Source organism: Talpa europaea (genome assembly GCF_964194135.1).
Source record: "Talpa europaea genome assembly, chromosome: 12".
Classification (NCBI taxonomy): Eukaryota; Metazoa; Chordata; class Mammalia; order Eulipotyphla; family Talpidae; genus Talpa; species Talpa europaea.
In genome coordinates this window covers 75154103-75167442 of record NC_140079.1, presented here as the reverse complement: position 1 = coordinate 75167442, position 13340 = coordinate 75154103, and the positions used below count along the sequence as shown (strand labels likewise).

The 13340-nt window shown below is 39.9% G+C and overlaps 1 protein-coding gene across 1 annotated transcript in view; it reads left to right on the top strand.

Moving 5' to 3' along the window:
* GALNT17 (polypeptide N-acetylgalactosaminyltransferase 17) overlaps positions 1-13340 on the top strand; it is a gene marked incomplete at both ends in the record, with an annotated part of 370966 nt that overhangs the window by 42702 nt on the left and 314924 nt on the right. The window lies entirely within an intron of this gene.

Sequence of the window (13340 nt, the reverse complement as noted above, 5' to 3'; positions counted from 1 at the left end):
TCAGTGGCTACAGATAGCTTCATAATGCTGCGACTTAACCCCTTGCTCCACCAGGGAGGCTCTCTTTTTTCTGTTGTTTTTAATAACATTTTACACACAGCATTATAACTAAGTAATAATTTTTATAGAACAAAAAGAAGTGTAAAGAGCAGCTGTCCCTTCTCTAGTTCCAGCAAAATGTAATTATAGGAGTTTTAATTATATTTCAAAAATTCATCACACATAACTGATTGTGGCAATCATTTTTGATATATGTGTCTCTATATCTGTATCTATAATTATGTTTTACACCTAAAATGAAATCACTGTTATGTTAGTTATATCTCATTAATTTCAAAAATTCATCACACAGGCAATATTGCAACAGTAGTAAAGAAATACGGTGAAAAATTCTCCCATAGTCACTTATAATATTTCATTGATGTGCACTCATAGTTCCATAGAGTATACATGAAATTTTACATGGTTCTAATTCTAGCTGAACTTTAGTTTCCTATTTTAAATTTATCCATTTAACTTTCTGTCACAAAGATTTCTCCGTATTATTATGATTTAAATAATAATTGTTTCACATGAGTCAGTAAACTCTGTTCCTGATCAGTGCTTAATAAGTTAGCTACCAGTCCTTTTGTTAAATCATCAGCCTGTTCCTATTATGTTGCTATTACAACTAACACAGGAGTAAACTGTGCAGTACATGTAGCTTTTTCTTGTTGAGAGTAATTTTTTTAGGAAGTCACTGCAATGGAATCACTAGGCCAAAGCATGCAGACATATGGGTGTTTATACAAATTGTCAAATTGCTTTCCCAACTTGAAAATTTGTATAAATTGTTTAATGTAAACAAATGCTTGGTGAATTGTACCACAGCATGGCATGTTCATCTATAGATAAAGCTGTATCAGGCAGTGGTTACTTTGAACTCGTATATGTATGTATGTGTGTATGTGGGAGCATCAGTCATGTTACAATGTGACCATATACTTTCGGTTTTCATTTCTTTAAGGTCCAGTAATGCTCTGTTTGTTTATTCATTTATATAGCACTTCTATGTCAGAGGCACCCTCTGTCCATTTTATCCTTTCCACAGTGCTTTCTTGAGTGCCCACCAGGGGCCAGGCCATGTGCAGAGACAGCTTGATGCCGCAGACCCCCTGCCTGTGGGAGAAGGGGGATGGGTGACCCCACAAGTGTGAGAAAGCCCACATTGGAACAAGAGGGTTGCTTGGCAACACATTGGCAGAGGCTCTGACCAGGTCTGGATTTCCCACCTTCCCTTCCTGCCTGCAGTGGTGATGCAGAGACCAGAAGACCCCATGAGGAAGTGTCCCTGTGGTTTATTATCTGCCCTGGCCTGGCCAGAGGCGGCTGTGGCACTAGGAGCTCTCTCGAGTGTAGGGCCCAAGTCAGCTTTTCTGTAAATAAGTCAAATTCTTCCCCTTTATATTATTACTCTTTGAGGTTAAAGACTCTTTTCCCAAGTCCCCCCGCACCCTACCCCAGGTAGTGCTGAACAGATTATGCGCAGCCTGGTTCTAGTCCTTACTATTCTGTTGGCAGGATTTTCTCACTGATTTCACTACTGCGAGGTGTAGGGAGAAGTTCTGCTGTGAGGCAGCCAAGGTGGTGGGTTTCCAGCACACCTTTCCCGAAGACCTCGACTCCGTAGGCTCCTGTTTATCCAGCCAAAGGATGCACACCATCTCTGGCTTCTCCCACTCTCTCTCTGTTTTCCTCTCTGACTCCTTTTCTTCCCCAAACTCAACCCATAAGTACAGTTTCTCTGGAATCTGCCAGCCTAACAATTTAGTCTTTTACCCTCCTCCCTTCAAGAGAGTCCTTCTCTGAATCTCGCCTTTGAGATGGCATCTTCACTAAGCAACATCTCTTTAGATTTGAATCCATTTAATCCATTTGAAATGCTTTTCTTTTTTAACCTGTAACTTCTTTTTCTTTAACATGTCACTTTGTTGTCCTACCTTTTTTTTTTTCAGTTTTATCTTTGACATCCTATATTATTGCTGTCACCTTCTTCTTTCTCATCTTCTGTTGTATGGAGTTGAATAATTTCATTACTTTTATCTTCTGTGGTGATCTGGACGATAGATACTCTTTTTTTCTTGAAATAGGCATTGTGGACTAAATACTTTTCAAATGGACTAAAAGGTGTTCATCAGGCAGAGTGGAGAGCAGGGGTGGTGGAAGTTGCTCGGGCAGGGGTGAGACTGGGTGGGACTTTGGGTGGACCTGAGCAAGGCCTTCTGAGGCAAGAGCCAACATGCCACACTGAGAAAAGTGTCCCTGTGCCTTGAGTTTAGGGAGGAGGTGTGGAGGGACAAGCTGAGAACCAGTCTCCTTCTTTGCTATATTTGTGAGTGTGCACTTGATCTTGAAGACCTGATGAGCTGAGTCATTGGAATCATCTGAAATGCGGAACAAACACTCATTATTGCAGAGCTTTAGTGGCCATTGCTGTTGCCTGGACATTTATCATAGAAACATGTGTGGAGCCATTGGGGTACATTCAAGTTCTGAGATGGACTGATTTAAGGCTGGTGATCCCCAGAACAGAAACCTCTTCCCAATAGGGGATTGATTAGGCCATCCATCGATGGCCCACAAAAAAGCCTTTGCCAGACTTAACCCAAAGAAACATGACACAGCTTCACAACATTTGTCTCAATATAGTAAAACTTTTAAATTCATATAATGTGGATATATTTCTTTCCTTTTGTAAATAGTTTCAGGTTTCATTTTTTTTTTTTTTGGTATAATATTGGCTTCCAGGAATACAATCTCCATTTATCACATTATACTCACAGAAAACAAAAGAATTGATTTCTAATTACTTGACTTGCAACCTTTATCCAATAATTGATTAGGTCAGAGGTTGGAAAACCTCTTCTGAAAAGGGAGTAAGTCTTTTCAGCTCTGTGGGCCGTATGGTCTCTGTCACAACTCCCCAGTTTGCCGCTGTCGCAGGAAACAGCCCTTGGCTTGTGCATACACAGATGAGCGTGGATGTTAGCCAGTAAAGCTTGATTTTTGGACAGTGGAATTTGAATTGCATGTAATTTTCATGTGTCACAAAACAGTCTTCTTTGAATATTTTTTTTAACTTTTTAAAAAGACTTGATAGTATTGTTGGGCCACACAGAAACAGTTGGTCCAATTTGAGCCATTGCTTAGCCCCACAAGACTTAGGTCACACCATAGGGTCACCTGGATGGCTGTGATTTACTTGAGCATATTCTCTGTGTTAGGGAAGGTTCTGCACTCTTGTCATATGTCAGCTCATGTAATTTTCATGAAACCTCCAAATAGTATATTATTGATATATTTATAGTTGAGGAGACCAAAGCTTTCAGATGTTTTCACTTCCTCAAGGTACCAAAGTAGTTGTGTAATGATGGGACATCATTTTGAATTGAAATCCCTGAGTTTAGTTTTAAGTGTAAAGCTCTTATTTTGGAGAGGCTTACAGAGTTTTGGGGGAAGACACTGGGTAACTAAACAGTGTTGCCATTGTAATACAAAGTCAGGCTTCAGCTAAGTAGATTTCATAGCTATAACAGATTCACAAGACCTAGGGTGAGTTTAGCTCTTAGATTTTTCATCCTTATTAGGCGAGTGTAGGAGAAGGGTATCTGGGTGTGAATCTGGCTCCACTACTTGGAAGCTCAGTGACTTTCAAGTTATTTATCTCTTCTGTGTCTCGGTTTCCTCATTTGTAGGCAGATGTATAAATAGTGCCCACCTTATAAAGCTTTGAGAGGATGACACAAACTGAGAATTGCTAAGTGGCTAGTACGCAGTGTATTCAATATATAGGAGCTGTTGTCTGTGGTTTGATCTTAGAGTCTAGTGAAACCCCAGTGGCTGCATTTCAGTCACACCACTGCTAAGTGCTTTCTCCCCCATTCTGTATTTGTGAACTTGTTTTTGGAAAAAGGTTCAATTTTATTGACTAATGTAGTATTCGATGCATTTTCTTACATTCAAAAATGAAATTCCAGAAGATTTTTCCTTGTGTATACAGTGCTTATTAAATTTTTATGATTGCTGAGTGACATCTTTTAGGGTGAAGTATCTTGCTTGCCTTTTTTTCCTGTGTTTGGAATTACTTTGCAGGCTTCCTCAAACCCTTCCATTTATTAAAATTCATTGTAGATTTTTCAGATTTAGGGGGGTTTTGTGAGTATATATGTCTATCTCTTTGTAGTTTGTTTTCTTTGATAATTGCTTGTTCTCCACCACCACTGATGATTTGTTTAGATTTTATATTTGTCTTTGTCTTGGTATTTGAACTTTAGTAGAAAATAATAAATTGCTCTCAGATGAACCAATTTAGTAGTATATACCAGTGCATAGCATTCTCAAATGATTTTTCACCATCATGTACATTGTTATTTCTCATAACATGCATTTGTGTTTCTCTATTTCTTGTTTAAATTTACCTCAGGATTTTTTGTTTTGATGGAATTTTGAAGGAAACATGAGATTTATTTCTCACTCCCAAAAGGTTTTCATCTCTCTCCCTCTCCCCCATCCACCCTCCCCCCACATTTGAGCAACAGTTGACTTATAACATTGTATTAATTTTAGTGTGCCACATAATGATTTGATTTCTGAATATATTACAAAATAATTATCACAAATTAGTTTAACATCCATCTCCACACATGGTTACAGTTTTTTTTTCCTTATAATGAAACCTCTTAAGGTCTACTCTCTTAGCAACTTTCAAGTATATATATCACAGTGTTATCTATAGTTATCACATTACATCACATCCCATTTTTCTGTTGTTAATGTGTTTGTGATTCTCCAGAGATTTTGACTTCTATAGTAATTACTTTTCTATACTTAATGACATAGAATATATTATCATTTTACTATTATATTCCTTTGTTTAAAAAACTAGCATTTTATTTTCATCAAATTTAATTCCCCATTAATTCAGTCTCATTAATTATATCATTTAATTCTATATCTGTGTTTTAGTGCACTAAATTACTAAGCGCTGATAGAATGATTTTGTGAGAAATTACTACATCAGAGATTCTATTAAGTTCTATAAATTGTTCATCACTTGTTATTAGCTATTTCATTGATACTTATTATTGAAGACATGGTCAACATTATTTGGTTTTCAGTTCTTAGTACACCTTTAACAGTTTATGACCATATATAATTTAAGTGAGTTTTGACTCATGTACTAAGTTAACCTTTACTTTTCCATTTTTAAAAAAATATCTGTATACCTCCTTCTATTTTTGGTTTTTGCTCATGTGTAAAAGATTTTGCATAATCCAGTCAACAATTTGTTTGCCTACCCTTGAGATAATAATTGAGCTCTTCTATACTCAGTGTTACATTTAGATCATCTTCTGTCATCCAATTCTTATTTTCACTTTTATACCTCTTTTGACCTCTTCAGTTATCACTAGTGAATTTGGGCCATTCCTCAGTTACCATTCTCCTCATTTACCCTCTACCCCCACCCCCAAGCCTGATTAGCTTGATTTTCCTGGCAACAGCCTCTTCTACTGTAATGTTGCGCAACCAGATTGGTCAGCAAACAGTCCTTTCTGTGTATTTATGTTTATCTTTTAACCCCTTAACTCAAACCAGCAATTGTGGTTTAAAAATGTTTCTTAAAAAAATATAGATATATTGAAGGTGTCCAATGTGATGATTTTATATACATAGTAAGATGATTAGTACAGTCAGTTTGTAGGTATATTTCCATACGTAGTTTCCGTATTTGAATGTATATGAGATGAGAGCACCTGAAATATACTCTCTGAGCAAATTTCCATTATAAAATATAGTTTTGTTGACTATTATCATCATGCTGATGATTTGTATAAATGCAACTTTGGAACTAATATGTCCCCATTGCTGCCAACCCTCCCCACCCCTGTGCTATCCCATGCCTGCCACCCACCCCAGGTAACCACTGTTCTAACCTGCTTCTGTGTTTTGACTTACATTGGGCATGTAGTGAGATCTCGCGGTGTTTGTTCTTTCTGTGTCTGGCTTATGTCATTATCATAATGTCAGTGAGTTTGGATCCTCTGGGTGGAAGAAAGGTGTGATGTTCCCCCACACACTCCCTGTACCCATCCCCTCACATGCTGGAACTTTGCAGACGCTCAGGAAGGGTTTTTGTTTCCTTCTTAGTAGTTTTGTCTTTGATGCCACACTTTATCTGGTTCTCATTGATCTGTGATTGTATTGATCCTTCTTCCTCGAACAACAGCAGTCTTTCCCATTAATGTCCTTTATTTATCTTTTGGAGTTGGTATTTAAACTCAGTTACCCTCTGAAGTAATTTCAGAAGTGAAATTTGTCAGTAAGGGGTGTGAGCAATAAATAATCCCTTCAGGGGTGGGAAGCAGTTAGGTCCTGGTATTGCAGGCACTCTGAAGTGACAGCCTTGCAGGGTAAAGAATTTCTGAAAGTCTCTGCTTTTATTTCTGATGGCTTAAGTCTATTGCAAAGGTCTGAGGTGAAAATGCGAAAAGCAGGTTTACTTGTTGTGTTTCTTTAAATGGGGTTTGTTCGTTCCTTTCCTGGTGATTAGGAAGGTGTTTCCAGGAGAGAGATGGGTGTCTTCCTCCTTGCCTGTAGTCTCTGGAAGCACCATCTCATCGCCAAACAAAGATTTTAAGTAATCTAGGAAAACAATTTCTTTCCAGGCTCAATTTTTGGTCAATTATTTGGTTCAGCTTTACAGTACCTTGCAATCTGAAGGTTAAGTTCTTGTTGAATACTTTGTTTTCCCATTATTTATTTAGTTAGCCTTAATAGTGCAGAGTATGCTTTGCAGAAGCAGTTCTGCTTTTGACTGCAACTCTGGGATGTTCTTAATTATGTTATCATCTTATTGTAGCTTTCTTTTTAAGCCCCAGTTTAATCTTGATTGATTTTTGTAATGCTACCTTTCATCTTCTTGAGAATAGATGCCAACTGTTTCCTGAATGCCATTTTTCATTCTGGGAGTCACAACATTTTGGTTCTCCTATTGCAGTTCCTCACCACCCTCCCCACCTGAAAAACCCCACCTCCTTATCCCAGCACTCGTTTGCTAATATAGTGCATTTTCACCAATCCTGGGTTTTCTTTTCAGCTTGTCAAAATTTATTTTTTCTATTTTGTTTTCTGCTTCATTGGTATATTTAATAGAAAAGTCTGTTTTGTCATCTTTAATTTTGGGAAAGTATATTCATTATCATTATTTTTCAAAATGGTCTATTGCTGAAGTTTACGTTTTTCCCTGATGCAATTATTTATCTAAATGATTAAGACTTTATTAGAATCATTTTTATCTCAGCAGTATGGTGATAATAAAATCTAAAAATCTGCACCAAAGTGGAGAGGACGGTGGAATGTTCCTCCACTACTCCTCTTCATCAGTGCTCTTGCACCTCTCGACTTTCTTTACTAATGATGGGGTTTGCACTTGCATTCTCATCCCATAGGTCCCCTTGTTATTCCTGGAATATTTTAAAGCAAATCCTAGAGAGTGTGTCTTTCCCCTGTAAATATCAGATGTTGGGTTCCTGGGTGTGGCTGAGACTTGCTTTCAGTTGTGCCTCCAGACTGCATTGGTGTAAACCTGTCACTAGGTCAAAGGCAGGAGTTCTTCAGTTTTTCACCTCAGGACCTCTTTACAATCTTACAAATTATCAAGAATGCCAGGTGCTTTTATTTACATGGGTTATACCTATTGATATTTATAGTATCAGAAAAATTAAAAATTAACAGAAAAATTCAAACGGCAAACTTCCTTTCCATTGGCCATCGGGGAGATGATGTCATTATGCATCACACAGCCTCTTGAAAACTCTGCCATATTTTTAGGAGAGAATGAGGCTGAAAGAGACCAAATAATGTCTTTGTATTTTTAAGAAAAGGCTTTTGATCCTGCAGATTCTATGAAGGGGTGCTGGAGCACTCCCAGAACTCTCAGATCACACTTCGAGAGCTAATCATCTAGAGGCTCAAGTCAATTTAGCTTCATCTTTTGGGGGGAAGAGGGTTAGAGGAGGGACATTTCCTACTGAAGCTCAGCAGGGGGCAAATGAGGTCTACTTGTCCTCTGTTAGTGATGCAGAGCTATATTCCTGGTTGCAGGTAAGACCATGGAATTTGTATTTTGTGAAGCTCTTATGTACGTTTGAGAAACATAAATATTCTGTGTCCTCCGGTTGTATTTTTATAGTCCCTTCTACTTTCTCAACTGCTTTATTTAAATTATTCTATTTTAATTTTTTACTTGGTTATCATAATATTGGATATTATGATTGGGCCCTATTTTTGTGAAAACACTTTTTTGTGGAATTTATTATACTTTTGAATCTTCTATTTCTACTGTGTTATTTGGGGATAAGCTTTAAGATCTTATCCATTTATTTTGCTCTTTATCATTACACACACATACATACATACCACACACACAAGGAAATTATGTATGTTTTAGTTAAAATTTGTTCTCGTTTTTACTTACTATTTTTTACTTAAAATTTCATTTGTGGGTATAATGCTGCACTTGCATTATGATTAACCCAGTTTTTTATTTTAATCTTGGAGGTATTTCGTTTCTGTGAGCCTTGGGTAATCAGTGTATTGTTGCATTCATTTACCTCAGAAGGATAATCTCCTTTCTGTCAAACCAATTAGGTTGTTTACCTCTAGGATGGTGATTGTTATATCTGAAGTACCTTCTGTCATTCAAGTTCTCCCACTTTTTCATCATGCTTTCCTTTCTAATGTATGTCTGTACATTGTTAATTGAAAATGTACAACTAGTGAAGTAGAGAAAAACAAAAACCTTTTTTCAAACTTCTCTCCACCCTTTGCCAATTAGCCCTGTCTACAAGTTAGTGTACACTTCCGACAATTTTTTTTAAAGAATTTGTTTTTACGTAGAAGAACTGGGGTATAGGCCAGAGGTGGAGGGGTGGTGGTGAGAGGATTTACCAGAGACAGAGCGTGGAGAAGAGCAGCAGATCTAATGAAATACACTGCTGAGGGGAGCAGCAGGCAAGACAGGAGAGGTCTGCTGCGCCATGTGGGTAGCTCCCTGGCCGGGGCTCAAACCGATAGCTTCATAGTGCTGAGACTTATCCTCTTGTGCCACTAGGGAGGCCCTATACTTCCTGCCATTTTACGAACTTACCCACAAGTATTGGCACACTTAGAAATAAAAATAAATTCCCTTTTTAAAATGATAGATGGATATATACACTGTGTATTTTTTACTAGCTTAATTTTCCCTTTGTCTTTTAATCTGTCAGTATGTCTTGGACATCTGTCCATGTTGGTATCGTAGTGCCAACTTCTTTGAGATGCTTCAGGGCTTGGTACAGACTCAGGATAGTGTATAAACCAGTCTGCTGTTTGTGGATATTAATGTGTTTCTATTTTCTTATGCAACCATTGCTGCAATTAATATCCTTCTTTTTAGCCCACTTATGATATTTATAGTGTTTCTCCACATAGAAACCTAGATATAGGATTACTCAATGACAAGTCCTGTGCAATTTGAATAGTAACAGACACCACCAAGTTATTCTCCCAACAAAGCTGCCCTCGGCAGTGAATTCTCTATTCCTGTTGCTTGTCCATTTTCTCAGTGAATTTTCTGTAGGCACTTATTATGCATTCTTGGTATTCACGCTTCCTTACATGTATTTTAATGGCAGCTATTTGTTTCTAGTATTTTGTGTGGTTCTAAGCTTCATTTGTAGATTTTATTTTTACTCTTTTTGAAGTTATTATTTTTCCGCAATTCCCCAATTCCTTTACCATGATCTGTGTTTTTACATACTTTAAATGCTTTAATTCTGGAGATAATCTTTTGATTTCTTTATAATTTAATCCGTCAGTACCAATGAGAAAGCAAGACAGTCTCCCATTCTACTGGACTCCTTACAGACCACAAAGTGACATGGGAAACCTGTGCTCTTTAAAAGTGGACCTCTTTTCTTGGTCATCCCTATAGAAAATATGACCATAAACAGCTGGTATTAATTTTTTTAATCATACTACATATTATTAAAGTAGCAGGAACTATGTTGGCTTGTATCTGCCTCTCCTTTCTTCCAGACGCTTTCTGTACAGTGTACTGTGCTACCAGTATTCGTCTGTTTAACCCCTCCACAGTTTTCATGGCTTTGTTCCTGTAGATGTGTTATTTTCCAACTTGAATGTGTCCCTGTGGTTTGGCTTGTTGAGTGAACATCTAAGGCACCCACGAGGTGCTTCAGACTTGTCATATCTGCCACTTGCTATGTCCTGCGTGGGCTGGTATGGTGGTCCTCTCTAGAGATAACCTTGGGTGAGCCACACCTCCCAGCATATCACCCTTGTGTCCTCCACATGAGTCCATGCTGGCCGGTGACTTGCTCAAGCCAGTACTGACTGGTGAGAGGGAGGCTATGAAGACCTTGGATATTTGCCTTCAAAAGACCTGTGTGCTCTGCATTCCTGGGCCGCTATGTAAGGGAGAGAACTGAGGATCCATGGGAACAGGGGAAGAAAGACCAGCTCTGCTCTTGTGCAGCTGGGCCCAGCCTTCTACTCACCTTGGTCAAGGCATCTGACGGAAGGAGGCTGTCTTGGGTGCCCCAACATCAGCCATGACCTGGCTGTAGCCACACAAGCAACAGGAGACCCCTCAGCTGAGTTCAGTCATCACACAGAATTATGAGAAATGATGAAACAGTGATTTTAAAACGCAGGGATGGGTTGATGGGTTTGTGTGCTGCCATAGATAACACTGAAGCTTGAGGCGCACATATGTGCTCTGTGCTTCCAAGAGGCAGAGATGATTAAAGGACTGTTAGGAATAATATTGACAATAGCTATCATTTAACTAAGTGTCTCCAGCTGGGGTCCAGGCGTGATGTAGATAATGCACACACATTTTCTCAGGCAAACTCCTACATATTCTTCACAGGTCATTAATAACATTATAAGAATATGGGTAATAACAACTGCTACTTATTGAGCAGCTAATACATGCCAGACATTATCTCTAGGTCCTTTGTGGCAGGACTGTGTCTAGAAAGAGGTGAAGGCTCTTGTCTGGGCCCCTGCAGTGTCTGACTCGCCTCCTTGCATCCTTCCCTTGCAGGCAGAGGACTGGCCACACCGGTGGCGGTGTATCTTATCATGCCCTGTCTGTCTCCCCAGACCTCCCTCTCCCCACACCTGTACTTTATAGTCATCAGAGGCTTAGTCGGGTGTTTACCTGTGGTGACTCTGTCTGTGTAGGTCCCTCAGGGAACTAGGATTAGACTAGTCACCTTGTAGAGCTTCTGGAGCTAATTGCCTCACTGTGGTCCTTTCCTTACTTGGATGCTTTTGTTTGTGCCTTTTAAAAAAAAATATTTATTTATTTGTTTGTTTATTTATACAAGCACTGGGTACAGTCAGAAGCGCGGGAGGGTGAGAGAATTCACCAGCGCCAGAGGGGAGAGCAGAGCAGGCAGACTGACAAAGTACACTGCTGAGGGGAGCAGCGGGCGGCAGGAGAGGTCTGCGCACCATGTGAGACCCTCGCCCTGTGGCCGGGGATTGAACCGGCGCTGCAGAGGCTGTGAGCAGCTTCGCAACCCAGCGCTCAACCGCTGCGCTACCGGGGAGGCCCTGTTTGTGCTTTTTAGTTCAACAAAATTGTAACCACCTTCCCATGTTCTTTTCCACGTTGTCAAGCTCTTTAGTGCCATTTTCTGATGTGTTTGTATTCTTTCCCTGGAGACACCCCACTGGTGTGGCGTGCTTGTGGTGCTCCCTTCTCTGGGGATCCCTTCCCTTCCTCCTCCTTGATGGGTCCCCTGATTTATCTTATTTCTCTTATGTGTTTAGCCTTTCTGTCATATTAAAAGGCAACTTCCTGAGAAATTTGGTTTTCCAGCTCTTAAAACTTTTAAATTTCTATTATCATTTTCATTTCAGGCCTGTTTTCTTCTCTAATTATTCCATTCTGGATCCCCTGCTTCTGTCTCCTGAGCCTTCCCTGGCTCTGAGGGTCGTGGGGGCTCTGTGCACTCTGGGTTTTGCACACTTCACCTTCCAGGGGTGCTGTTACCTGTTGTCACCTGTTTCACAGCCTGCCCTCATGTAGTTCATTTTCCTCTTGGCCTTTTGATGCTTTGTTCCTTCATGTTTAGGGGGAAGCAGGGGTGTTGAAAACATTCTGTGTATGGGGTGGGGTCTGGAATAACCAGTGGTCCCTACTGGTGGGCACTCAGGCAGGGAGCGGCTGTTTTGCTGGGTGCTGGGGACTGAAATTCATGTGTTGACAGCCTAACGCCCTTGTAAGTCTATAGATGCACCCCCAGCTTTGTGTCCCCCGCCTGTGGATAATAAAGGAATTTACTGGCTCAAGCCAGAGAGGCCAGTGGCTACAGGCTTTGGTGTGCTGTGCAGAGGAAGAATGCTTTGTGGAAACTTGTCTCTTCCCATCCTCCAGGCTGCTGCCCATGGTGTAAGCTTATTTTTAACTTTGTATTTTGAAATAATTTTAGACCTGCAGGAGGGTTACAAAGATAGTTCAGTGAGTTGCCTAATGGTGACTCTTACATAACTGTGATATGATTCTTTAAGCAAAGAGATTAGCTCTGGGATAATTCTTTTTTTTTTTTTTTTTAAGATTTATTTATTCATGCATACAAGAACTGGGGTACAGGCCTGAGGTATGAGGGTAGTGAGAGGATACCAGAGACAGAGTGGGGAGCAGAACAGGCTGAAAGACCAAAGTACACTGCTGAGGTGAGCAGTGGACGAGACAGGAGAGGTCTGCTGCACCATGTAGGTTGCTCCCTGGCTGGCCGGGAATTGAACTCATGATGCAGTGGCTGTGGGCAGCTTCATAGGTTGCATCTTAACTCCTTGTGCCACCAGGGAAGCCCAGCTCTGGGATAATTCTGTTAACTAAACTACAAATGTGATTTGGATTTTACCAGATTTGAGTAATATCCTTTTTTCTGTGGAGGGTCCAATCTGGGGTCCTACCTTAAATTTAGTTGTGACTTTTCTTAGTTGCTTTTAATCTGGCAGAGTTGCTCAGTCTTTCCTTATGTTTCATGACCTTGAGACTTTTGAAGACCCCCTGGTCAGGCATTTTGTTGAATGTTTCTACATGGGCTTTTTTTTTTTTTTTTTTTTTTTTTTTTTTTTTTTTTTGGTGGGACCCTTGCCTGCCGCCAGGGAACAAACCGGCGCTGCAGAGGCTGCGGGCAGCCTCACAGCCCAGCACTCAACCGCTGCGCCACCAGGGAGGCCCTTCACGCACATTTTTTATGAGCTGATTGAGATTTTGGATT